The sequence below is a fragment of the Meleagris gallopavo genome, chromosome 22 (assembly GCF_905368555.1).
Source record: "Meleagris gallopavo chromosome 22, MGAL_WU_HG_1.1, whole genome shotgun sequence".
NCBI classification, from domain to species: domain Eukaryota; kingdom Metazoa; phylum Chordata; class Aves; order Galliformes; family Phasianidae; genus Meleagris; species Meleagris gallopavo.
In genome coordinates, this window is record NC_139425.1 from 3,624,323 (window position 1) to 3,652,013 (window position 27,691).

General features: G+C 44.3%; 1 protein-coding gene across 10 annotated transcripts in view; it reads right to left on the reverse strand.

The window, feature by feature from the left end:
* Positions 1-1,829: 1,829 nt before the first annotated feature.
* MYBL2 (MYB proto-oncogene like 2) overlaps positions 1,830-27,691 on the reverse strand; it is a 154,161-nt gene continuing 128,299 nt past the window's right edge. For 7 of the 10 annotated variants that reach the window (XM_085242039.1, XM_085242038.1, XM_085242046.1 and 4 more), the window contains 9 exons: positions 27,318-27,471; positions 25,957-26,092; positions 21,510-21,606; positions 16,540-16,881; positions 16,078-16,218; positions 15,244-15,371; positions 7,453-7,552; positions 4,754-4,878; positions 1,830-3,771 (listed from right to left, as the gene is read on the reverse strand). The gene's annotated coding sequence lies outside the window, so the exon portion shown is untranslated. Of the gene's footprint in view, positions 3,772-4,753; positions 4,879-7,452; positions 7,553-15,243; positions 15,372-16,077; positions 16,219-16,539; positions 16,882-21,509; positions 21,607-25,956; positions 26,138-27,317; positions 27,472-27,691 lie in introns of all 10 variants that reach the window. The other 3 variants (XM_085242044.1, XM_085242047.1, XM_085242043.1) reach the window with 3 other exon arrangements.

Here is a 27,691-nt window from a genome sequence, read left to right on the forward strand (position 1 = left end):
GACAAGCTTGAGCCCATGTTGCACCTGATGAACCTGCAAAAGGAGACAATGGCTATCAGAGCTGAGAATTAATCTCTCATCTCCTTGCGTTGAGGAGAGGGAAGGGAAGGGAGAGGAAGGGAGAGGAAGGGAAGGGAAGGGAAGGGAAGGGAAGGGAAGGGAAGGGAAGGGAAGGGAAGGGAAGGGAAGGGAAGGGAAGGGAAGGGAAGGGAAGGGAAGGGAAGGGAAGGGAAGGGAAGGGAAGGGAAGGGAAGGGAAGGGAAGGGAAGGGAAGGGAAGGGAAGGGAAGGGAAGGGAAGGGAAGGGAAGGGAAGGGAAGAGAGTGTTAAAGAAAGCCTCAGTCGCAGCCAGTCCTCTAAGCACACTACTGGGCACCAGGGAGCAGCTAGACCATTCCTTGGGACATAAACACACACAACAAAAGCAACTCAGAAACATGCTCATCTCCTTCCCTGTTGCTGTTGTGTTTCCCACCAGATGAAGTGCATCTCTTCCTGATCCTTGTTATCATTTCCGACAGTCTAGTTAAGTTTGTTCACAAAACCCACATGCCAGACAACTGTCATATGCTATGCATTAACCTCACACACATTGTGAGCCTCCCAGATTGCCACTGGTGTTTGTGCTACATAATGTGTCCAGGATTCTGTCTTCCAGGTAGCTCTCACAATTTTTCTTGGGATGCTTAGCAACTCCAGATCAGAAAAGTTATGCTAATGCAACATGCCATGCACCCACATCCAGCCTTTCTCAGGGAGCAGGCATGACAAGATTACACATCATTAGGTAGCTCCTAACAAAGCAGTTACAAGTCATGAGTCCATCTAACCCAGCATTGCTTCTAAGTCAGAAGACCCCAAACCTTCAGCAGTGTGGGCAAAAACATACACAAGTGTGCTATTGCCTGTCCAACCTGAACATAAAGCAGAACTTGTATTTTGTGCAGATGCAGCTATTTAGGGCTCAGTCCTGCAGTGGTGCTGGACTCAGATCCTAAAGGATGCTGATGGACTCAGCTTCCCAGAAGCTGGTCCTGCCATATACAGGCAGTGCACACAAGGCTTTCTACGTTTCAAAAACAAAATGTTATTTCTGGAGCAGCTGCCTGGGAAAGGATGCTAAAATCCTGCCTAATAGTAAAAATAAACATTAAATATTTTCTTGCTATTTTTCATCAAAACATTCTGTGGGTATTTGTGGGTTAAGCATCACATCCTCAATAGGGTCAGTGTTGCTACTCAGAGACAGGAGAAATGTGATCATTGCATTTGCTGGCCAAACTTATGAATCAAGACAGAGCAAATCTCATACAAAATCCCAACATCTGTTCTCCTACATCCCCATTTATCTGTTCCCAGCATCTGTTCTCCTTCATCCCTATCTTTCTCATCAGCTGAGACACAGCATGGCAATATTGCGGCTGTGAAACAGCAACTGCTCACTCACTGCTCAGAGAACACTGCCAAGCTTTTCCTTCACTTTAAGGAAGAAGGTGCTTATCTCCATTCCTATCCAGGTGGAGCTTTCCAGCCCCTGGCCTCCATCACACCCAGAGCATCAGGGTGAGCAGAGCTGGGCTCTGCTGTGAGCGCTGGAACCAGACTGTGGCAGCAGACAAAACCCAGGGGTTGAATCCTGACATCTGCTCACCAGGCTTGATTGAAAGTGGAGGAATTATATTAAATTACCTGATTACGTGAAGGCTGAGAAATGATAGTAGGTATTACAGCCAAGGCTGAACAAGAGCTTGGCAGTTCCTGTCTCTACAGGAGGAGTGGGAGTTTTGCCCTGGTAATAACAAGCTTTGCAAGTTCCTTCTCTTTAGAGAATTTTCTTTTTTTTTTTTTTTTCTTTTTTTTTTTTTTACTGAAGATGGAGAAGAAAACATACAAATTGCACATAATAAGTGGAACATAGAAAAAGAACCAGCTGTACTCGCAGATGTTACAATACAACCAAAGGTGCTTCTCTATTTTCTCTCCTCTTAGAATAGGCCATATATGTCTGATGAATAATGCAAGAGATTTCCTCTATAGAATTATTAGCAGGCAGCCCTTCCTGACCTGTCTTTAATCACACTCAGCACTCAGCAGGCCTGGAAGGGAAAAGAAAGCAACACCGCTCTTACCAGGCGATCCCAGCGGGTAGCAGTCATCCCAGTCCTTCTCAACTTTAACACTTCAATGTGAGGAAAATCCATGAACAGCTCTATGAGCTTTTTTCCTCACCTGGGCCAAAGCTTGGGTTAGAGTCAACAGATGTTTCGCATCTCAGTTGAATGCAATCAGCATTTACAAATGATGTTTGTAAGGAGAAGCTTTTGCTTAATTACAAAGACTTGTTCAATTGACTTACAAAATCACAGAATCATAGAAGATCCCAAGTTGGAAGGGACCCATAAGGATCACAGAGTCCATACTCCTATTCAGGGATGGTGATGCTTCAGATTCATATTTGTGCACGTTCATGGAGAGTCAGAGACTCTCATTCACTTGCAGAAGGCTAACAGTGGTAGGTCTGACTCTATCAGCCTAACAGATACAGAGAATTTATTCTGACTGTCAGATATCAATCCCTAGCAGTGCTGCAAGATGATGATGCTGCAAGCACCATGACCACTGTAAGTAAGCCTACTAATCAAGCCTGGAACCCAATCTTTTCCCAGAAACTAATGCTTACAGAAGTATTTGGAAAGCTCTGCAGATGGACAGGTTAAAAAAGAATAAGAGTTTGGCTATGTTGAATCTCAAAGAGAAGAGTTTGGCTATGCTCAAAGGGATTCAGTTTTTGCAAATAAAAAAGCTAGATGGTCTCTCCTAGTCCATCCAGTGCTGCCCAGCCCAGGCGACAACATGGTGCAGCACCATAGGAGTTGTGCAAGGAGTTTTTGTGCAAAGCAAAAGGAAATTAAATGTAAGTCATAGGCAAGATTGCAGACCCAAGTTCCCATTCATCAGTAGATCTGATTACCTTAATGTACTTTGTCCAACCTGAACATTTCTACATACATAAATCAAAAGGTTCCGCTATGCCTTGTTGAGCTGTTGCAGCAGCACAGCAGCTCACCTCTCCTGCACAGGTTCAGCCCAAACACCATCAGCCCACAGTCTGCTGCCATCCCTCTGCCCTTCCAGCCAGCCTCTGAGCCCTGGCCCATGCCTCGAGGGCATGAAAGCCCTGACAGCACCTGGGCAGCAGAAGGGTGGCTCACAGCACTGAGCCCGAGCTCTGGCCAGTACAGAGAAACCCTGAATTAACTGAAAATGACATGTTTTGATTTGGCTTAATACGCTGAGATAGTTTGATCTGGATCCGCCAGGCAGGAATGATGTGCTTCGTTCAAATCTTCTTGACAAAACAGAAACGTCTGTGTGTTTCCTTGAAAATCATTTTTTTCCATGGAAAAAAAATTGATCTTTTTACAGAAAATGCATTTTCTCCATCTAGATACACTCGAGTACCCCTAATTACCACACTGATGAGTTTGATAACAAACTTCTTGTGAGCTCTAGTCTGAACTATAGTAAAGTCATTTTCAATCCCCTTACTCACTGCAATCCAGAGCCATAAAATGGTGTAAAACACAGCTAGGGAGAAGCATTCAGAGCCCCCACTTACTGCTGCCTACAAACTGGGATGGACAGACACAAGAACAGCCTTACACAAAGGACGCTCACAACCGACCCCGGTCCCCCAACAACAACCACATGCAGCTCTGCTGCCAGCGCCCCATGTGCTCCTCTTGTTTCCTTATTTCCCTTCCATCAGCATCTGCAGAAAGTACAGAAGAAAAAGATGTGCCCAGGTTGGAGGAAGTGGGGGAGCTAATCTTAAGCACGTCTTGAAAAATATAAATAAACTTTCCCACTCCCATGATGGTTCATATATTTGTCAACTGGTCTTTATGGGAAAGTGGTAAAGAAGATTTCCGATGCCTCGTAGTGACATATATTCCCAGTGAGGAACAAAGTTTGAACCAATTTTTGAGTTTTAAAATTATTGAGAGGAGAGATTACCATAGCCAAGAATAACTGTGTACGAAAGGAAATTGATTTCTGGGCTGCTAATAATTTATTTTACATTCTTCATAATCATATTCCAAAAAGCATATATTCTACAGCAATAAACAGTTCCAAGGACTCTCCTCATTTACTCTCCCCACTGCATTCTTCGGACTTGCTTAATTTCATAGCCCAAGGCTGCAGTGGGATTTGGGTGAATAACATATTGTGCCTATTAGAGACATGAAGCCCTCCAAACGCTGCCAGCATGGAGCATCCTATTATGACAGCTCCCAGCTCACCCTATAGGATGATCTCTCCTGCTCCTTAATAAGCATTTTAATTTGGTCTGTCTGTGTAGCATTCAGGTGTTTCTACATCCAGTCCTTCCATGCCAGCTTCTGCTTTCTGTTCTACTCCTATCCTTATCCCTCTAGGAGCAAAATCTCAGGATTGAAATCCTTTATGAACTCCAAGAGTTGTAAATTCATGTTCAATTTATTGTTAAATAGATGTCTGATATGAAAATGAAATGGTATTTAAAGATGTTACTCAATTCTGAACTTCTAAAGCAGCCATGGGAAGAAATGTGGGATGAACACAAAACTTTCTGACTTCCAAGTGAGGCCACCAACATTAGTGTTCCATCTTTGCTTTGTTGTTTTCAGATTTTCATTGAAACTATCTAACATTTCATCTAACAGATAAAAATATATAAATAATTTTAAAAGCACTGTATTTAGATAACTTACTTGCTAGATACCTCTGAGCCATGGTTTTGAAACGTCTCCATTGGTCATAACTGGAAAAGGCAAAGGATGCAGCAAATTAGGGCTTTCTTCCTCCATATCGATTCATCTGCAAAGCATGCAGCCACCTGCATTATCAGAAGCAAGAAGACAATTGTCAGCAGGGTGAAAACTGCCCCCAAGCAGCTGACTTCAGGGATGAGCTCAGATTTTTCTGAAAGGAGGATGGATAGCTATAGGGAGTAGGAAAAGACTCCCTTGGGTCATCTTTACCAGCACGCTGTGTCCTGAGCATTGCTTCTACCCGCAGCCCATGTCAGAGAGCCCTCATTGGGCAGAAGGACCCAAGGACCTCCGACATTACCCTTTTACCTGGGCTTTTGAGGATTTGAAGCCAGATTGAGCACGAGGTGGGAGGCTGCATTCCCACATAGCTGGGGGCTGAAGCTGGTGGAGATGACATGGCCCCAGGATCTTAAATCCCGTTACTTTTCACCACAGCAAATGGGACCTGCAGTACAGCCTGCTCAGGAGGACATGATGGATGTGCAGGTTTGAGGCTGGGGATGCTGCAGGCTGCTGCTCCCAGGACAGCTGAGCCACAGAAAGTGTTAACACAGCTCCTGCACTTCACTTTATGCTGTGAAATGAATGTTATTCTCAGGGGCTGCAATGAGGTTGTAACAAGCTTAAATACTTCATTAATGAGGGCTCTGAAAGTACCACAGAGACAAACAAGATTTGAGAGGGGCAGAAGCCTTTGTGCTTTCCTCTTCTCCACTGGGGAGAATTTCAACTCGCTGTCCAATTTGCAATTGCTAACAGAAAATTTTGCACGTGGAAATGGATTTGCTTGCACAGTTTGTGCCTCCACCTAATTGTTTTTAAACTTTGCATCCTGGGAAGAATTAGCAATCATGTTTTAGCAGATCTCTGTTCTTAATGTCTCTGAGTTTTTGGGGGATTTTCTTCATGTAATATCCCATATGTTCTGATTGTTTTCAGGGGAACACAGTCAAGTCATCTCTAACAAATACCTGTTAAATCACAGAGCACATCAATCCATTGGCCAAAGCATTTGCAGTCTGTTATAGAAGTTATGACATACCTTTTGCTAATGGGGAAAATGATGCCAGGAATAAACACGAATCTTGCTAATGTGGTTGTTTTATTCTTCTAAACTATACATGCAAACACATTATTTTCTTAAGGTTTTTTTGTTTGTTTGTTTGCTTGTTTTTTTTTTAATTTTAAAGTAAGAAGGAATGAGAAAGCAAGAACAGAAGGATGTCTGAATAAGACTGCCAAGGCTCAGTGGTTCCATGGAGATACTCCTTCACAGTTTGCTAGCACGGGTTCAGTGCTGCTGGGGAAATGGAGGTGCATGAGCAACTTCTACCACCTTCCTCATTCCTCTCCTGCTATAACCTTATACCACTTCCAGGCCTGACTGCTAGCAATAGCTGACCACAGCCAAATGTCACACTCCCATCCAGGATGTGTCCTTACCACCCACTTTGACACACCAATCCCACTGAATTCTGCTTTGATGTCCCCTTGGGGACCTTAAGAGTGAGATAAAGGGGTCAGATCTTTGAAACATTTGGTCTATTATGGCAATAGAAAAATCCTGAACTATTTAAACTGTTATGCTTAAAAATAATGTTGGCTCTGTTTTTGAAGTCCTCTTAAATCCTCCTACTTGAGAGAGGATAAAAATATCCTACCGCACCTGGTTACCTCAACCATTTCCAACAACCACTGCCTCCTGAGAAGAGCTCCTTCAAGATATTGCCTTCTTAACTGCTTTGTCCTGACATTGCACAGGTCGGAGATTTTGGGAATTAGGCAATGTGCACCAAAACAAAGAAAAGGCCTTTGAGCTGGAGGCATTTGTGTACAGCGGAAGTGCAGCTTGCCTCTGCAACATTCATTCCTTTGGTTATGCTTCCACAAAACTCCTAACTCATTTCCTTCAAGGGAAAATGTTTTCCTTTCTACAGCTCTATTGTAGGCTTGTAATCAAAAGTAGGCTCCTTAAAACTGAAGACTGACCTTAACATCTGTTAGCCCTTCTAATATCAGCGAAAACAGGGCATGAAGTGCTTTAAATCAGAGCTTCATTCCTCAGAATAAGGAGGATCGTCCCTCTCTGGTCAAAAGTCACAGATGGCAGATGTTCAGTTTTATCCCCTTTGGCCACTGGCAATGGCAGATTCAGAGCTGCGACAAAGCGTTAAGGCTCTGCACCAGCTCTTAGCTCTGGGAAATACTGGCTGTCTGCTCTCATTCATTCTCTCGAAGCAATCTTTAATCTTCCCAAAGTCCCCTTCAGGCTCTCTGTTCCAAGGCCGCAGCTAGAAGAATGGCTTCACACAAAACCCAGAGCACAGTGCAACCTCAAGGCACTGAGTGAAAAAGTGAACACAACAAATGTAATAATAGTCATAAAATTTAAAAAAAAAAATCAATTTACCACAAAATCGAAGTGGTTACCAAAATCCCCACCCACTGAGCCATTTGTTCTATCCATTCCTCTGAACACCGAAGCCAAAGTCCTGTGCTTCCTTCCTTCATCTTTCTTCCTTCTTCACTGAACTCTTACTGCGACAGAAGCATCAGCCTTGGACTCATCAAGCTGCTGGGTCTGCAGCAGGTCATGCACTGTACAATAGCTGGCAATTCCCATCCATTTCACCTACCTCCATCCTGCTGATAGCCAGTCTGTGATGGAGTTCATGACCACGGTGCTCCAACCGACTTTGTCTGAAGCTTGGAATGCCATGAATCAAGGCTTTCTGCCTACAACAAAAGGGAGAGGGCCTGTGAGGTCCAGGAGCATGAATTACAGAAGGCTCTTGTGCACACCCTGCACACTTTCCACACACTTACCTGAATAAGATCCTGCCATGAATATGGCTACTGACCTTAGATTTAAAAGCTAACTTGCTTTTCTTCCTTTTCTGACAAATGTAATCAAGGACTAAAGGAAAGCAGAAAGCAAGAGCTTGGAGAAATTTGCAAGCTGGCAGGTCCACAGGTGAAGGACCAAAACAGACCTGAACTGCTAACCAGACTCCTGGAGTCATCTGAGGAGAGACAGAATCATCAGAGATGACATTACTCACAGATCCCTCCTGATGCCTTACATAATTCATAGCAAACACTGGGACATGAAGACCAGAAGTCCCATGAGGAGGCATGTGGCATTGTTTTTGCTCATTAGGGTGAGTCACACAACACATGTTATTACATAAAGCGGGATGTCTCATTAATTACATCTGCCTGGGGGCAGTGCCTGGAAGAGCTCCGGGAGACTAAGTCCTTGTCCTCATCATTCCAGAAAGTCCTACAGTGCCTCTCTGCAGGAAGCCACCATCACTTCCACCCAGCTGCCAGCTGGGCTCTGGCTCCCAGCACCCTCACTATGGTTCTGCCTGTGGGTGCCAGTGTGCATTCCCCAGCGAGGTCCTTTTTCTGCCAAACTGCCCCCCCAAGGACATGGATCTCCTCATGCTCACCCATAGCAAGGCACAGAGAGGGAAGATCCACTCTGAGCCAAACTCGTGTCGCTGCCATCCACACTGAGAAAACAACAGGCTGAAGGAGGAGTTGTAATAAAATGGTGTTTGGAATAGGAGGCAGTGCTGCACTGTGGCTTCAAGGGAGAGGGGAAGCGGAGCATTGCAACAGCAACTGCCAGCATTTGCCCATGCAGACAGGTGGTGGCTGTGCCTGCCAGCTGCATCAGGGGCCTCAGGATCCACTCCTCCTAACACATCCGTGAGCATCCAGGAGGGCCAGCCCTGTTGGCACGGACAGCAGTGCAAAGGGGTGCAGTGCCATCCGCTTCACTTCTGTCACCTGCAGGCCCCCAGATGAGTCTGAATGTTCAGTAAGTAAGAGAAGGTTGTCTCACAGCTCCCTCCACCTCTTCAACAAGGAAAGCTGCTATAGGAGGCATACACCTCTTTGCCTCTCCGCAAACTCAGACTTTGAAAACCTAGGTCAGCCTATGGGAGCCCCCTGCGGTTTAGTTATAGGGGGTGGACTAAAACCCCCCAGATCCCTTGCAGCCCCCCCTTTGTGCCCTCCTACAGCACTGCAGGTGGGGCAGGATACTTGCACCCTGCAGTGATGTGAGACAGAGATCAGAGACAGGAAGGGGAATTCGATTTTGCTGTTTGGCACAAAAGAGGATCATAGAAATAAGTCAGAGGATCACTGAGATCCACACTAACGTGACCCTCCTGAGAAGTACTTGTGCTTGATTGCATCCAGACCACCAAAACACTGCTGCCAGCAGACAGTGCTCGTTGCCTCCACAGAAAATACAGGAGTTAGTGGTGGGGAGAAGGGAAAGGTCAGGGAACATCCTCACACAGCTCTCTAACGGTTAGTTCTTGTGACTATATCAATATGCAGTAGCAATGACAGGGACAGATGATCTGGAACTCCCTGCATTATTCATACACAGAGAAAAAGGAGGCAGCTATTGTGAGAAGTATCTGCTGGCGTATTTAATATACAAGGCTCTAAACCTCAATGCACTGCTGCAGATGATGCTGTATTGAAATGCAGCTAACCTATTGAGAAGTCCCACACTGAATAGAACAAGATATGTTTCCAAAGTTCAAACACTCCAACATACTCCAGGATTGGAAATAGGATATTAAGAACAGGTTGGGGAAAAGAAAAAAAAAAAAAGGTGGATCTGGGGAGAGGAAGAGGTGGATTTGGGAGCTCTACCAGCTCCCAGTTGTCCCAGTTAGGGCGTCAGCCCCCATGAGACACCCTTACCATCACACAAGCAAAAGCACTGCTGCACATCTCACAAGTGGGAAGTGCTTCCTTACTCTCCTTTGAGCTCACAAGACACCACCCACTGGTGCCTGCCTTGCCCAAGATGAGCAGCTCACCCCAGCACTCCAAATGTCAGATTCTCATCCTGTCATTGCATGAAACAAAGTCTATACATAGCTCCAGTTTGCCTTCTGGAAGGGGCTTTCATCCTCCATCTCACGCTCAGTCTCATGACTAGGAAAACAAACAGTGAGATTCCTCTACAGCAACACAGCAGCAGAAGAAAGAACAGAGAGATCTTCCTCCTCCATGTACCTCCAAATAACCACACTGCTCTGGATCATGGCACAGCCCAATGAAAGTACAAGTAATGCACAGGCCGTGCCCCAAGTTCTGTAGTAACCAAATCACAGGGAAACTTTACCCTTAATTCTTCAGCATCCAGTGACTAAGAAACACATGTAAAAGCATGCTCTACTGTACACAGATACAAGGAGGCCAGGAGACACGAGTTTTCTCCTTTTCCTATGTTAGGGTTTAATAGAATTATATGGTCTTTAGTTTACCTTGCCATGCAGGCACATTAAGCATGGATTTCTCTAAAGCTGGAACATCACACGATACCCAAACAACCTTGTCATTGCAATTTTGCACATTTTTCCTCTTTTGTGTATCTGTGAGCTCTGACTGCAGTAAAATTTCATCTCAGCCCACTGCCATCTGGAGCAAGGTTTGGTCTCAGACATGAGCGTAATGGGAAAGGATATTTCTGGGGAGTGGTGGGAAGGTTAATCATGTGAATGCTTAAAGATGGTGATCTCTTTCAGTATCTCACTGTGACGCGTTGAATGATCTGGACCCATCAAGACAGAGTAACTGGAAAGACAGAAAGAGCTTTGAGATCTGATTGGTACTGGGGTCTACAAATCCTTAGTCATCACAGCAGGAAGATTTGCCCTAAATGATTTTCAGTTTGGAGTTACTCTGATTTATCCAGGAGACCGGAGTGACCTACACCACCTGCAGAGCATCAGAAGAAGACTCTCAGCCACTGCAGGGACTCTGCAGCTCCCAGCTCTGGGTCTGCTCACTCTCAAGGGACAAAGACAGATGGTGCTCAGATTTGCTCCAGATTACCTGTTAGGCTTCACAGGGAGCATCAAAACTTTAATTAGCAGGATTCAAAAGGAACATCAGAGGATGCCTTGCAACCTCCTGCCACCAAGAGAACAGGTAGCACCCACCCCTTTGCACTGCTTAGACATCACACCATCTTTCCACATTGCCTGTTGGATACAGGCTGGGTCACTCTCTGCTGCCATCAGCAGTGCATGGCACTTCCCTGAATGGCTCCAGCCCTCTGATAACATCCTTCACCCATTTTAGTGCTCATGCTCTTTCTGCCTTGCAATGTTGCTCCCCCAGCACTCCACAAGGCAGAGACCAGAGAGGAGAAGAGGAAGTGTGATGCTCAGACGTTTCTCAGACCTGTGTCAGGCAGCCTGTTTACTTCTGCTGGGCTTAGCTGGAGATGTTTGGATGCTTTTATACGATTTGACATCCACCCCCCAAATAACAGATCCTGCATCCCCAAAAAGGCCAGACAGACATATTATCTTCTGATGCTATTTCCAGCCTTGTCCGGCAGACACCGCTGGGGAAGAAGAGCAGCTGCAGCTGGGGCAGGTTTACAAGCTGTTACTGGGCTGCCCGTTCCAGGCGATGCCTGTCAGGTCTGCGTGAGCTGGGCTCCTGTAATCAGCCAAAGCTGTTGTTTGTTAGCCCCTCGCGGTCTCTTGACTTTTCATCTTGATTAAAGAGCACGCCAAACGGCAGGATTAGCAAGGCAGGCATCCCAATCCTTTTGCTGCTCCTGAAATCCAGTCGCCTGCCTACCGCACACGTGCTCATCCTCGGGGCTAACAATTAGTGGCACCAGCTGCTAGCCTGGATGCCAGGGCCAGGAGCTATTAGTGCACAGACCATTAGCTTTAAAAGGCATTTGGAACTTCTGAACGTATTAGGGTTCTTATGACTGACGGACAGTACAGCCATATGTGGCTCGCTGTTTTTTCTGTCAATATATTTCTCCAAAACAGTGTTGGGTTATTGGAACGATTTAGGTGGAGTACTTGGGAAGACGTCTTACCAAGAGGACTGAGTACTGCATGCAGTTGAGTAATTGTTACCTGCTTTAACTAACATCATTGGCACCCTTCTTCCAAGTCAGGAATGGCAATGGGTTGCTTGAATGCCTGGATATTGAGACTCTATTTTTAGCCATGCCATTTGCCCACCTAATGATTCCAGGGAAGCCATTTCAATTCTTTGTGCTTCAGCAACCCCATCTGTAAGATGGCATTGATGAGCCCATACCACAGGGCTTGGAGATCTATGCCTGCAAAACAATATAATAAAACTTCAGATTACCATTACTGTTTAAAGCTGAGGTGGGGAGGAAGCCCCATGGGTCTCTGCATAGTTTCCAGCAGTACCCTCATGGATTTTTCAAATCTTGCATTCCCACTTGCACGTCACTTGAGGCCAGTGACAAGAGAGAGAGATAGAGCTCCAGGCTGGTCGCTCTGCACCTTGTGGCAGTGGGTGCAGACACAAGGAGACCACTCAGCCCCCTGGCCATTACCCTCAACCCACAGGGATGAGCCAGGCTGCAGATGAGAGCATTGACTCTAAACCAAGTTAAAAGCCAGACTGCCTTACCAGCCTCAGCCCACTGCAATCCAACCACAGAAAGATTTTCCCATTACTTTCCCAGCTTTTTGTCTAAAGCAGAGCTGGAATTTGGAGTTCAAACACAAGATCTCTTCAAAAGTCTTTAAAAGAGATTTTATAATGTGATGTTCTGATGAAATTTCCAGGCCTTCTTGTTTCATACAGCTGCCAAACTGCAGCAAAATTCTTTTATCACTTTTTTAAATGTTTGAATATAATATAATAATATAATCCATAGCTGGATTCTTGAAATGCATACATTATGTCAGTAACATACAAACTGGTCTTTTTATCTTGGGTCTACCAGATTTTCAGGCTCAGGACAGTTCTTCTGCCATTTGAAAGGGCTCTCCTCTTAGTTAGACACGCATGTCCCTCTACTTACCCAGATGGTTTCCTCCTCCAAGCTAGAATAATGTATTTAAATTTATCCAATGGCTTCCATGACTCAGATTTCCCATAGCTGGAAGGTTTCTAGCCGTCCTCTGCTCCACCTGCTCAGATGTTGAAGCAGCCCTCTCACTGGCTCACAACCTGCAATTCTGCACTTCATCAGTGAAGTGTGACTGCTGTCGGGGCAGGGAGAGGCTTTTAGCTATTTTAGTCTTTCATGAAGCAGTTCTAGAGCAGCTTCATGTTCACATAACCCAAGGTCTGAATCTTAGTCCCTGGCAGTCCTGGAGAGAGACCATAGCTTTTAGAGGTTTGTTTCTTCTGGAGAGGAAGGGTATGTCCTGAAAGCCATCATTTAGTGATAGGATAAGAGGTAATGGCTTTAAGTTGTGCCAGAGGAGGATCAGATAACATATTAGGGAAAATTTCTTCTCAGAAGGAGTGGTGCTGCACTGGCACAGGCTGCCCAGGGAGGTGGTAGAGTCACCATCCCTGGAGATATTCAAGAAACATGGAGATGTGGCACTGAGGGACATGATTAGTGGGCATAGTGGGATGAGTTGTATTTGGGGATCTTAGTGGTCTTTTCCAACCTTAATGATTCCATGATTTCAGCCTTCTGATTAGACCAATGGATAATCAAAATTTCATTCCATCCCAAGCCTCCATCCCCCAGATATTTCTCACTAAACCACTCATTCAGCAACTACAACACACAACAACTTTGCTGTCTACATAAACAGATAATTTTCTGGTTTGGACAACAGGACAGAAATGCAAATCCTTGTGTACTGGTGTTTTATCATTTGCCTCAATTTCTTTGAGACAACATGCAGTGATTTCAAATAGCACGTCAGTGATCAAGACATCCTTCTTTACTGGTGCTCACTGGGACCTGAGATCCTATGCTACACAGACCATTTTGAAAATGCCACCTGGTGCGTTCCATCTCACAGGAGCCCTTCTGTAGACAACACATCTTTGGATAAAAGCATCCCAAATGATACTGACGTTCAAGAAATCCTTTGAAATTGCTGGCAGGCATGAGTGGTGGCTCATCATAGCCTGGAGCAGCTGAAAGCTGGAGAAGCAGCTGAGAAAGGATGTAGTGTTATGATCAGGCTCAGAGAGGCTCAGGCTAGAGAGGAACAAAGGCAAGAGGCTGCTTGGGCTTCAAAGCTGCTGGGTTAAGATGTTAGATTGATTTTATAAAACATATGTTGGAGTTTAAGAAGGGAGAAGAGTACTGAGCTACAGGGTTCTGTCCTGCCATCATTTTCCATGGGCTATCCCCAACCATTACAGAAGTCCCAGGACATTTGAAATCCCTGTTCTGGTTCAACCCAGACTCCACAGGGCACCGAACACACAAAATTCAAGCAAGAACCTGCTTAAGAGAAGAAAGAACGATGACCAGCAAAGTCTTTGCCTCAGTGGCCCAACAACACTCACAGTATGGCACAGATCACTGCAACCAGGCAGGCTGTATCAGCCACTTTCTGAAACATCAACAAGCTAGGTGGTGTCTCGGAGCAGGAACACAAATGAAAGATAAATGCATGTTGGAAAACTAAGCCTCTTGTCATAAAAGACAACATAGGGAAAGAAGATTGGCAAGGGCAAACAGTCAAGCAGTTAATTACAGAGTAAATTAACTCTCCAACCATGTACATAATCAGACAGGAAACATTATAAGCTTAAGCCAGCAGTTTCAGTAACAAGATTTTGACAAAATTCCCATTTATCATCCCAGGGCTTAGGCAGTGAAGTTCTGCTTGAATGTCTCAAAATGGAACTGTAGTCCTCTACAACATTGTCACCAAAGCCCTCGCACTTAACTGGGTTTTGAGGAACGGACATTGAGCCAAATGCAGGAGGGCAATAACAAAATAACACCTTCAAAATCACAGCTAATTGTCAGAAGTATTTCACAGCAGGGCCCTGGGTCCTTCCTTCAGCGCAGAACAGTGGGGTGTTCTGGCCATGGATCAGGACTCTAAAGGGAAGACGACGCTGGTGCATAAGACCCTGATGTCATTTGTCACAAAACCTTGAAACAAACAAGGACTTAACTTTTCCATGGTAAATCGTTTCACAATTTGAGATATCCAGGGCCAGATTTGTAGATGTGAACGTAGCAAAGGCCGTGAAAATCAGCTAGAGAGATGAGTGCTGTAAACAAATAAATAATCAGCCTCATCAATTTTCAAGTTCAGAAAAAGAAACCTCAGTGGAAATTTTTCACAGCTCTTCTGTGCCTCAGTTCTCCGACTGGAAAACAAGAGGATGTATGATGCTTCTGGGTCATTAAATAAAATAAAATCATGACCACAAAGCTCAGGCACCACAGAGAAGCACAGTTAGGGAGCAGTTAGGAATCTGAATCCCACACAGTGTCTGTGAAGGACCCAGAAAAACAGGGAGAAATTTGGCCCACAAAGCAAAACACTGCTTGTTGCCACCAGGCACACACATAACCGGCTGGGTCAAAATATACTTACATACTGTCTGTTAGACAGACATGGAATGAAGTGGGGAAAATGAAACATTGGTCAGGAGCTTACCCCAGAGCACCTGATCCCTGCTGGGTGTGAGGAGCTGGTGCTGATGTGGGGTCAGCATTATTCCTCCCTGGGGCTGGAGCTTCCATCTTCACCTGCAGCATGCTGGGTGCCAGCTGACAACGAGCTGCCTGATGGAGAAAGGACAATCAGCACGTGGCACCAGGCTCAGAACCACAGCAAGGGCGCACCCAGAAAAGCCCCAGAGGATGAGAAACATGTCTGCAGCCCTCTGGTGCACTGTGAATATGGGTTGTTTTTCCACAGCAGCAGCAGCAGCAGCAAAAGAACCAAATAAAATCATTTTTTATTAGTTGAGCGCAGCCCGAGGACAAGTGTGCGGTTTTTGTCAGCCTGCCTGAGGAACATTTAAGGCTTTCAATATCAATGTGTCATTTCTGAAAACAGCCCATCACAGGGGTGAGTTATCCAAACAAGCCTTCATGGCTGTTATCAGTGTCTCAGTGCATTTCTCCGTCCCCACAGCTGCTCCCTAGGCTGCTGGCTCTGGCTGCAGGCTGCTGGCTGCAAGTGCTGGGACCACCTCAGCAATGGCAATCCTATGGTTGCTGCTAATGGAATGAGTCTGCACACACTGCCCCAAGAGCTGCCTGCCCAAGTAATCCTTCCTCCCAGACATCAAAGCACAGCAGGTTGGGGATACCAGAAGACAAAGCCCTGTGGCCCAAAAAAGCTATAGTGGGTCAATGCCAAGAGATTGCTCTTAGGAATATGAAGCAGCAGCTCTGGGGCTTGGAACTGTATGGTTTGGCACTACCAGCTGTTCCTTTTTTTGGTTGTTGTTGAAGCTTTTTATGTCTTATAAAGGAATTTTACCTGGATTCACTCTTAAGCTGTGGTCATCTACCTCCTTTAGAAATTGTAATCGGACTTTAACCAATTTGCCAAGGCCAAAATAGCTTCCTGTATCTTGAATACAGGCATTTCACCAAGTAATCCAACGACTGCTCTATTTCTCTGTTGAGAGAAAAGGTTTTTATAACACTACGGATTTTGCTGGCTTTTAATAACAGCTTAAGATCAGATTTGGCTCAGTCTCCCACACTTGTACTTGGTGTTTTTCAAGAATCAGCAGGGATCAGAGCACAAGGGCTGAGAATGTGGCTGCAGGACATGCAAGGTTCAGGGCAGGATGCCCAGGGTGCCTTGTGCTCCCATCTAACCCCCTGCTAGAGGCTGTTCTGTCGATCAAGCCATCACACAAGAGACCACAGTCCCTGGTGTCAGCAGCACTAAGAATACCAGCCTCATCAAAAGCTGCACTTCCTCCAGCCCCACCTGAATGTTTCCTGGAATTATTCACGAACCAGCTGACAGCTTTGTCTCAGAGACCAGGAGCAGCATACTGGAACTTCACAACTTCTCTGTAATGAGTTTGGCAAAGCAGGTAATGGCATGCTTGTCCTGCAGGTTCCATTTGTCTGCACCCGTCCCTGGCAGGCTGATCCAGCTCTGTTCTCTGAAGTGGCCGCATGCCAGCACCATCCATCTCTTGCTGTCTTCTGGGATGCGCAGGCCAGGTTCCTAATAGATGTGCCCTGAACAGATCCCATAGGCACCAGGCAGAGAGAGGGATGCTGCTGAAGGATGAGTGAGCACCGCCTGTAAATGCCGATCTTCCTGAGGTGGAGGGATGGAGAGGCATGAGATCACCACGGCAGGCACGGACACAGAGAGAGGAAAGAGAGATGTTAACGAGCTGTGTATTTAATCCCAAAATATTCTTCATCTCTTAAAATAACAGCTGGGAAGGAAGTCCACGCTGCCCAACGGGCAAAGCTTGGCAGGGTTCAGACTTGTACATAGGCAGGATGCAGGAAGGCACGAGCGACAGAATGACAGAGGTGGCCAGAACAATTCTTCATTAAAACCCAGTGAATTAACGAGTTATCGAGGCCTTTCATATCGATCAGCCCAGAAATGCTATTTGGGTATGCTTTCAAAATGCTTGCATTTAAACTTCTTTTTTATATCTGGGATTTGTGATCAGAGATCTCTTGTCATCATTAGATTCTACAGCTTCAAAATGTTTTTGTTTGTTTGTTTGTTTTTAATCTGTTCTTCTTTGCTTCTATTCCTATCAGCAAAACAGAAAACACAACAAAAAAAACCCAAAGCTTTTCTGAAAATTGAGATTTCAGGACCTTTTGCAAGGAGGGCAGAAAAATGAACAAGAAATCAACTTTAAAAGGAAAAATATAAATAAAACCAATGAAACAGAAGATGAAAGAAAAAGAAAAAATCCAAATGGCTGGAATTAGTCTGATTTCCCCTGAACTTTCCCCAAATGGAGAATCTCCCCCAGAAGTCAAGCATGGAGCCTTATTTCACATTTTCCATAGTAACCTTTAGAGTTCAAAATGCTCATCTGCTCATCCCCCACATCCCCTCACAGCGGCGTTTGCAAATGACACAAACATTTGACTATGATCTGTGCTCTCCCTAACGCAGCCCAGCCCGTGCCCGTGCCTGCTAACAATTTTCTCTGGAGCAAGTTCAAGCACAATTTGCTCATGCTGGTATCTATCTGTCATCGGATGTGTCAGCCGAATCTTTTTCAGCTCGGGTAGGGAGGAAAGAGACAAAAGGTCACCTTCTACATACAGTGTGTTCTCCAGGAGGCACGGAAGAAAAGGAGAAGAACTGAGTTTTCATCTACCTGACAGGAATCAAATGTTTTTTCCCTTCTCCCCTTACATTTCATTCCACGCTTGCAGCACGTCTCAGTGTCTCTGATAGCAGATGGAGACGTTCAGGAGGGATGAAAATCCCTCCTGAGCCACTGGAGAGCCAAGAGGGTTAAAGTACACAGCAGCCTGAAAGGTTGCAATGTGTTCCATCAGCCTTTGGACCCTGACAGTACCTCAGCTCCCAAAGCCACGATTAGCACCGCAGTTATGTTTGGTTGATACAGCCACGGGGCTTTCAGGAGCTGTGGGTTCATGGCACTGCCCCAGCTGAAGTCACACCGTGCTGCTTGGACCTCATCCTCCCATGGGACATGCAAGCAAGATGACTTCAGGTGCAGTTCTGCACTGACAAGGGGTTAATGTAGAACAACACCTTTCTACTCCTACAGGCGCTCCTGACTGTGTCCCATCTTCCTGCTGCCTGCAAGCAAGAACACACGGATCTGTGAGCCTGTCCCATCATGCTGCAATCTGGCACTGCTTCCACCAAGTGTGCCAAGAGGGGATGTGCTCACTGGGGAAGGGGGATTTCATGGCCAGACACTCCACTCTGGTATGGGCAGCAACCTGCAGCATCTCAACAGTGAGGAACATATGCTCTCAAAAAGGACAGTTTGGGTTGTAAGAACGAGAGATGCCAAGGCATCACCTCTGTTGAAAAAACATATCCTATCTTTACTGTAGTTAGGAATTGAAGGATTTTTGCCTTCTTAAACCCTTGATTATTATTTTTTTTAATTAGCATTTCTGTATCTGACACGATCAAAAAGGATTCTGGGGAAAAAATATAAATGGAAGATCTATTTTTTTGTGAAAGAAGCTGTATGATTTCCAGCAGCAAGTCAGCAAGAGAGGAGATGTACAGGAAGGTAAGGAACAGAAGAGCTTGGAGATTTATTTCCCATTAGAGAGTGGCAGATGGAGAGGAAGGGGGCACAGCAAATAATCTGAGTTGCAGCCAAACTGAGGAAAGGCAAAAATCAAATCAAGACTGGATGAAAGTTTTCCAGTGAAATATTTCCCCCACAACCACCACTAAAAAAAGAGTTTTTTGCAAAACAGCATGCTCAGGGACAGCCCCACTTTCCACAAAGTTGTTATTATTTTTCAGTTAGCATTGAGTAACCAACCCAAAAAGGATTAGCACCACCAGAAAAAGAAGTCAGGTTGCAGCAGACTTATTTCCATAGAAGACGTGGGTGAAAGCAAAGCCTCATGTGCAATTCTTCCATCAATAAAATCTAATTTTCCAACCATTTTTAAGGCTGAAGTGGAAAAGAGATTTAAGGAAAAACATTCTCAGGAAAAGCAAGCTGGATGCTATTGACAGCAAACCTGCAGAAACTTTCCCCAATCTGGCTGCTGTTGTTACCTGCCCATCTCCCAAAGTCCCACTTGAAGGATAACCCTGTCCTAAGAGACAGCCTGCTATGTCTAGCAGGGACAGACTTCTCTGTCAAAAAATGCTTCTTTTTTTTTTCTTTCCCCAATCATATCTCTTCAGTTAATAAAAGGTTTTGCCTCTCCCTACAATCCTTGCCTTGCTCTGACATTCCTCACTAGCTACTAATATCCAAAATAGCCTTGCCAATTTTGGAGCAAGGCAGAGGTCTGGAGCACAAAACTGGTGTACCCAGGCTTGCAGAGGAATGTCTCTCAGAGGGACTGTGCACAAAACTGATTTTCATTAGCAGTAGAACAGGCTGACAGCACGGACCCCTTGCTCAGTCCCGCTCCAACCCCACATTTATTCTGCTGTGCCTCAAACCGTCCTGCCCAAGCATCTTGTCCTCCCTTATCACATCCCTGATACTCCTTTGCTGCCCTATTTGATCTTTTTGGAGTCACTAAAATAGGAAATATATGGGCAAACACCCACACAAGTGAAATCTAGTAAGACTAATTGGGGGGAAAAAAGCACTTCTTCACAAGGTGTTTGTTACCAGCACAGCAGCAGTGGGTGCAGGATGGACATTTTGCAGCACATCAGTGTGCAAAGACCTGAGCTCAGACTTCTAGCAGCAGCAAGAGCTGTGATGGAACTGCCTTGTAAGAACCACCTTAAGGTAATGAAGCAGTGGTAACGCCAAGCTGCCATTTGCCATGCAGCCAAACTAAGCTCCTTTCGGTCCTTCATAAATGCATCTTCTGAGCGCAAACTTCTCACACTAAAAGAGAGGAAATCATCCTTGCACTTTAGCAAGAGGAATGACTCAGATAGCCCCAGGCAACAAAGATCTGAGCCAATAAAGAACAACAGTATCTGACTGCCTTTGGAAAAGCATTTGCTGATATTTTTTCACATGTAACATTGCTTTAAGCTCCAAAAGACGCATGGGTTTATGGCAGCTCACTAGGAGGATGTTACTGTGATATTTCTTTCCAGCACATCTTCCTTGCATATTTTAGAGATGTGGGGCCAGCTGGGAGACAGGCTGTCCATGGGAGCCTCCACTGCAGTTCTCTAAGCAAAAAAGGAACCAAAAAATTGAAACATCATAGGGTGCAATCTGGGCCAAAGTCCATAGAAAAAAACTCCTGCTGCTTTCCATAGGCTCACACTGATTCTCTTATCACTATTCAAACATCCAGACAGGCTCAGAAAACCTTATCAGGATGGATTATGCTCATGCTGTCCATCATTCTGTCTACAGTTCCATCACCACAGTAAGAGGTCAGGTAAGGGCACAGGTCCTGCCAGCAGCTCTGCTCTGACAGGAAAGAGGTTGTGGCCTTTTGACCTTCTCTACCGACTACAAGATCAGGTGAAGGGCTTTCTCGTCTCATCTCCTGCTTACGTAGGATTTCTGACATTTCTTTCAGCATGAAGAGAGCACTGTAAAAAAGCTCTGTCTCACGAACATCACATTTTTTAATAAATGCATCCAAACTGATGAGATGATTCTCTCTACCCCACACACGAGAGCTCACCTCCCCTGCTCTATGACACATCTGCATGAGCTGCTGTGGTGTCTGGGGTGCAGGTCTCATCTGTGCCCCTCACCCATCAGCCCCACACTGGAGTGAGGCAGCCCAACCTGCTGCTCCTCCCAGCCCAGAGCAGCAGTTAGCCGGAGGGTGCCTCAGCCCTCCCTAAGCACCTTGCCCTGCCCTGTTCTCTTCTTCCAAAGATTGCGTGGAAGGGGCAAAGAGAGGGCCCAGCAAAGCTGTGAGTCATGCCTGGATGATTCCAAGAGCAGACAAACCATCTCCCAAAGAAACTGTCTCCTGCTTCCCTGACCTGACCCGTGACAGTTGCTCAAGCCAGTAAAAACAAGTACTTTGTTCGTCAGATAACTGTGTGACATCCACAGGGCCAGCAGTGCAAGTGCAGTTTGTCAAGGCCTTGGGTGCACCAGAGACCTGTGGCAGTGCACTACAGGGACTAAACCAAGCACAGTCCAAAGGAAAATTTACTGTGCCTCATGTCCTAACCTTTGTTGGTGTTAAACAGTGAAGTCATTGGTTGATTTTCATCATCATGACCAGGCAAAACTTAGCCCTATTTTCCCTCAGCAGTCATCTACTACTTTAGTCACAAAACCATGTAGCACTTACCATGATGGTTGTCCAGTTTACAGGTGTGGAATAACCCTCTGATTCTATACACACTTTCAGTGGAAGCCATTCTGTGTGTCAGCCCAGAAAGCAGGTTCTGAAAGTAGCAAATAAGTACAAACGGATCATGGAAAACACAGTACATGTGAGATATTTGCAACTCAAAGCAAGAAGACTCTATGAAGTCAAGAAAATATCTATTTAAATGAAGAATACTTCAATTTCTTTCTCCTCTGTAAATGTATGTTTTAATTATGTATTTTTAGAGCTTTATGCTTCAAACATCACCAGCGATTTTGTACGTTCCAGTATCTTTACATGCTGTTAAAGTTACATTTGTTCTTTCACTGATAATTAATACCTTATTCCATTAATATTCTTACATTCACTAAATAGGCATAAAATCTCTCATCTTCACAAAAAATGTTCTTTTAATGGTCTCTGAAGTTCTGCTGCAGGCAATGTTTTGCAGGTGTACAACAGAGTTGGGAAACAATTACAGAGAGCTGGGACTGCCAATGCTCTTTCTTTGGAAGAAAGGAGGATTCCAGCACTCCATCCGCAGTAACTTCTAAGGAAGAATGTTGCAGGAAAATAACTGAAGTTAGTGAGTTATATTGTAACATGAGTTTTGTCCTTAGGAATTTTGTTAGGAACTTGTAAAGGAAGCCAAAATCCCATGTTCCACCAGTTCACACTGGCCAGTGTGAGCCTTAAACTTTGCCTGCAGGTTTCACGCATCTGTAAGGCCGATTTCACAGAGTTTTACACATTTGGGGTGTAAGCAGTGTCTCTGTGGCATTGTTTTCCAAAGCAGAATTGCAAAATCTAGCTGAGCCTAATCTGCAGAAGAAATTCAGGTTTGAGCACACCAGCAAGGGGCAGAGGTACCTCAGAGCATTACCTACATAAGAAACAACTCAGAACTTTCCATGCAAAGAAAAAGGGGGATAAACTCGTGGGGTAAAATGTCACAAGCAAGGATACTACTTAAATCATAGAAATTACAAAAATAATCTATGTAACCTGCTTCTAGTTTAGCAGCTTGTGAGCTAGGAGTACTTAGTGATACAGAGAGAACCAAGTATGAAACCTTACAGGTTGTGCTAACAGAGACCATTTTGCAAGAGAGGACTTTCAAATTCTATTTAAGAAAAGAGGTGATACTGAAATCAGCTTCTTTGTGAAATGCAGCTTAGTATGAGTTTGACTAAATACCCTGCTCACTGCCAGTCAGCAGCTTCAGAGGTGTTCCTGCAATGTTTCCTTTGCTTAAGGCTTTCTTAGTTAAGGAAAGATAGAAAAGCAATGAGATAGAGGGCTTTTCATAAAGAAAAAAGACAAGGCCTTGCCATGGAAGAGTTAGAATTAGCACGTCAAGATGTCCGTAGTAGACAATGTCTCTGATAGTTTTTCTGCTGGACTGCATTTGAATGTTTCACATCAAAAGTTCACTGCAAGCACAAGGTAGGATTGACTGAAGGGTGGTATAGTAGCAAAATCTTTACTTGTTCTAATTTCATGGCTAGATTTGTGTAAGAATGAGGACCATTCTGGGAAGCATCAGCACAAATAGGCTTATTTTGTTGTGTGTTTTTTTTTTTTTTCTTGAGGCTTAAAACTTGACATATTCAATCAATTCTGCTGCTTCTGTTGCATTGTGGATTAGCTAATTGCAGAAGTGAAAATGTGTGCCTGATTTATTATGTATAGAGCTTTGGAAAATTACAAAAAGCAGAAACCTAGACAAGTCATCCAACTCCTCTCTAATGGCCTTTAGCAACAAGGAAATGAGACTAACTGTAGTAAAAATGCAAATAAAAACCACAACATATGAATTCAGGCCTCTGCCTTCATTGCAGAATTACAGAACCAATAAGAAATACTTCAGCTCAGGCAGTCCAAAAGTTTAAAACCAAAACAGGAGAACAAACTCCAGTTTTTCACATCTGTAGCCCTGGCAGCAAGGAAATGTTGCCAAATTCCTTATCACTTACATGGCCATTTATACCCCCCATCACTCCACACAGGCTCAAGCAGCCTCAGACAACAGTTTAGAGAACAAGCATTCAGAAATTAGAAGTTAGTCTTGTTTGAGAGACAGGAGGATCCTCTCCTAAAGTCTCTTCCATGATGACAGTATATAATTGTCAAGACCTAGAATCATAGAATTATTTTGAATTGGAAGGGACCTTCAAAGGCCATGTGATCCAACCCCCTGCAGTGCACAGGGATGCCCACAGCTCCATCAGTGCTCACAGCCCCATCCAGCCTGATCTTGGGTGTCTGCAGGGATGGGGCACCACCACCTCTCTGGGCAACCTGTGCCACTGCCTCATCACCTTCATCATCAAAAACTTTTTCCTTATATCTAACAAAAATCTCCCCTCATTTAGTCTGAAATCACTTCCCCTTGTCCTGTGACAGCAGACCCTGCTAAAGAGTCTCCCTTTCTTTCTTACAGCCCCTCTTTACATATTGGAAGGCCTCTATTGAAAGACCTGTTGAACTGAACTTGATCAAAACATAAACTGGAGTTTATGACCAGTCCAAAGTGCTCAGTGCTTCCTCCCAAACATTTCTCTTCCAGGTTCAGTGCCTGTCCTGCTCCAACACAGCAACAAGCCCTGCTCCATGGGCACTCCCATCACACTACAGAGCGGGGCTGAGCAGAAACTGCATGAGAAATTCTCTTTGGGAATGTTTCAGACACCAGATCTATTCAGGATAAAACATCAGAACTTGACGAGTTTGACTGTGATACAAGTTGATTTTGAGGAATCCATTACACAGCCATCAGCTTGTGACAACTCTTGGCTTTTAAAGACTGAAGCAGTGGCACAGAGGAGAATCTACATCTAGTTACCTAAGCTCAAATACCCTTCGTGGTGAAGCATCTGATAGCATAGTAAGCATAAGTTTAGTGCTATGAGAATGGATCTCAGACAAAAACAAAGCTTTCAATCACTGCATGTGCCTGTATGCATCAAATTTCTACACTGCTCTTTGCCAATTAATACTTTCAGACAAAGCACACTGAGGAGCAGCTTTAAATCTCATAGATTTTGTTTGCTCTCCTGCCCTGATAGACTTCATAGCATTTTAACACCACTTTACGTGTCCAAATATTTGCCTGGATAAATAGATTTAGAGTACTTTGAATAAGCTGAGCTTTCTCTCAGGAAGCTGGGTGAGTCAAATCAGAAAAGAAATATGTATCTTGGGAAAGATCAACAGCACAACTACAGACAGGAAAATGAATGCAGAAGTTGGCACTAAGTTGATCAGCGAGGGTAGAAATGCCCAACCTATGCAAAACGTGACTAATCTCTGGAGTCAAATAAAACTTGCCAAAGGATGCATTTTCCCAAGCTTTGTCATTGCAAAAACAATTTCTTTCTTAAAAATATGAAATATGTGCTTTTACTTCTTTTTAATGTGAAACATGTAGTTACACACAGTTAGAAAACCATAATGCTGGAAACACCTCTGGAATCATTGCATATATCTAAGGCGCAAGAAAAACAATATTGCTTACTCTTTTGTTACTGTGCTCTCAACAAAAGGAAGAAAAGGAATAAAATAACATAAGCAAGAGAGGGCTTGAGCTAATTTTGCATATCTCAGGACACAGGGTGTCCTCACATGCTTCAGAAATCCCAGTATAGATATAGTAGGTTACATAGATCAACTGCACGCATACAATTAGAGAAGCAAAAAGTGATATTTCCACCATTAAATATAGGTTGGAGACTTAATAAGGCACAAAGTGAGGGAAATTAGAAGCTTTTAAATTGAAGTTATTATGTGCTGAAACAACTGCCAGAAATTACATGCTAATGTCATTCTCCTGCTTTTATTCCTCTCTGGTTCAGCAGCAATCCACTCCCCTAAGTCTCTTCCTACATCTGCAACTGCTCCTGTCTCACAGATTTGTCTCCTCTCTCTCTTTTGACAAGGGACTGTCCCCCAGCAAAACACATCATCCTCCCCTCAAACACCCCAAGCCCAACAACTTCACCATGGATCCAGCAACCTTCTCTCCCTGCGATATCACAGCATTGAGCCCCTCCAGGACTTCTCCATGTCTGTGCCACAGCCCTGGCCATAATCTGAGACTTTTCTCCTACAGTAAACATCATGCTAGGAGGATGCGATTAGGCATTCAGGCTTTCTCAGCTTTGCCTTTCGTTTCTGTATATGGGAAGTAGTAAAATTCAATTAAGGTTATTGCTTTTTTTTTCCTCCTTCCTGATTTGCTTCGGTTAAAAGTAAACAAGTCCAATACTTGCCAAGTGGAAACTCGTGGCAACTTCCATTCCTGCCTCTAGGAACACAAAGAAGAATAAAAGAAACAAACTTCCAAGGTGAAGGACTGCCTGGGAACAGGGCTGTTAGCAGCTGGGAACTACCCAGAATTAATTATGATGTTCTGTAGCCCACTTACAAGCACACTGCGCTCTCCTTAGCTGCGCTGTCCCGCATCCCCTCTGCAGCCACAGGTTACTCTGGCTCTGCTGTCTCTAAGAATGGCTGATGTTCACCAGTCTCCAAAATCAGACAGTGGCAGAGGTTTAATCACACTGATAACAATAAGCACAAAAATGGTATTATTTGAGGTGAAGCGCCTGCGGAGAGAGGAGAAAATTATACAAAGATTTACAGGGAACACAGGACTGAGGCGAAAAGCGGAAAGCCAGAAGTTCTCAGGCAATTATGGGTGACTTTCCTGGCAATCAAGACTTGCAAATCAAGTCCACCTCCTGCCCTGGTGGCTGATTGCCAGGAACAAGTTAATTAACCATCACTAACAAACTCACGTCTAGTCTAGACTTTAACAACTCCACTGATGCTGGCCCCACCGCCTCTTGGCAGCTTCCCCTGCCCAACCTCCTGCAGGCCTGGAAGCCAAATTCATCCTTGGGGAAAGTCTATTTCTTTAGCTTGCACCAGGAATGATTGCAGCCCAGTAAGTACGCCTTGGCAACCTCCCCGTAACCTAAATCATCACATCTTTCTTTTCCTCCTTCCTCTCCTTAATACGATCTTTCCATCTTCCTCCAATCACCTTCACGCCAAACACAGCCAGCATCTCTTCTCTTGCAGCTGATACTTACAGGCATTTATTTTACATGTTGCTTTTTCTAGTTCATGGGTCTTACTTTAAAATTATAATTTGCAAAATAGTCTAATTCTCCAAATGGCGCTGAGCTGACTGAAATAATTACCTTACTTGTTTTAGGCCTCTGCTGGAGTCCAAAATTATACACTTGGAAAATTACGATTGTTTTATCTTTTTTTTTTTTTTTTCATTTTCACAAGATGTGTGAAAGACAGGTTTTTATAAAGGACATAAAACTAGCCAAAACTATAATTATTACAGGCAGAAAAGAATCCAGAGAAAAGATGATTTTATGATTAAAGCACTGAATTAGAAATTCAGAAATTTAGCTTCTCTTTGTAGCTCTGCCAAAATCTCTCTCTCTAACCTTTGCCAAGTGAGTTAACTCCCTTGTGCCTCAAAGAAAACACCTTGCAACTTCCTTGTTTTATGATAGCTGCTGTGAAAACACATTCATTCACCCCTGCAAGATGTTCAAATACACCAACAATCAGAAAACCACAAGAATTGGGATGGTTTCAGTCATCTGACTGCGTTTAATCACTTCCCGTTAAAAGCATATTGCATTTTTGATCACGAGCACATCAGCATCATTCTTGAGAAACAAATGCCACACTAAAGGAAAAGAAAGACTAAACACACCTATTCTTAACAGAAAATATTTTGCAAAAAAGTACAGCAAATACCTAAATGTAGATGTGAAGCTTAACATCCGCCCATCACCTTGTCCTCAGCACAGGGATCAGCTTAGGTCTCTTATAATTGACCAAAAATGTCAATTCATATTCCACTGGAGTTGTACCAACACAGGAGCAATTACAGAAGCTTCCACACTTGCATCTTGATAATGAGAAAAAAAAAAAAAAATAAAAAAAATAAAAAGAAAAGAAAAAAAAAAAAGTTACTAAAGAGATGCAGGTAATTTTCAAACTAACCTTAAAAACAGGTTGCCAGACGTGCTGGGGCATTCGCTGTGCATGGTTCTGGGATGCAATGTAGACACTCAACTTTCAGAGCGAATTCCATTTAAAAACTCTTAGACCGGGGAGTGAATGAAACG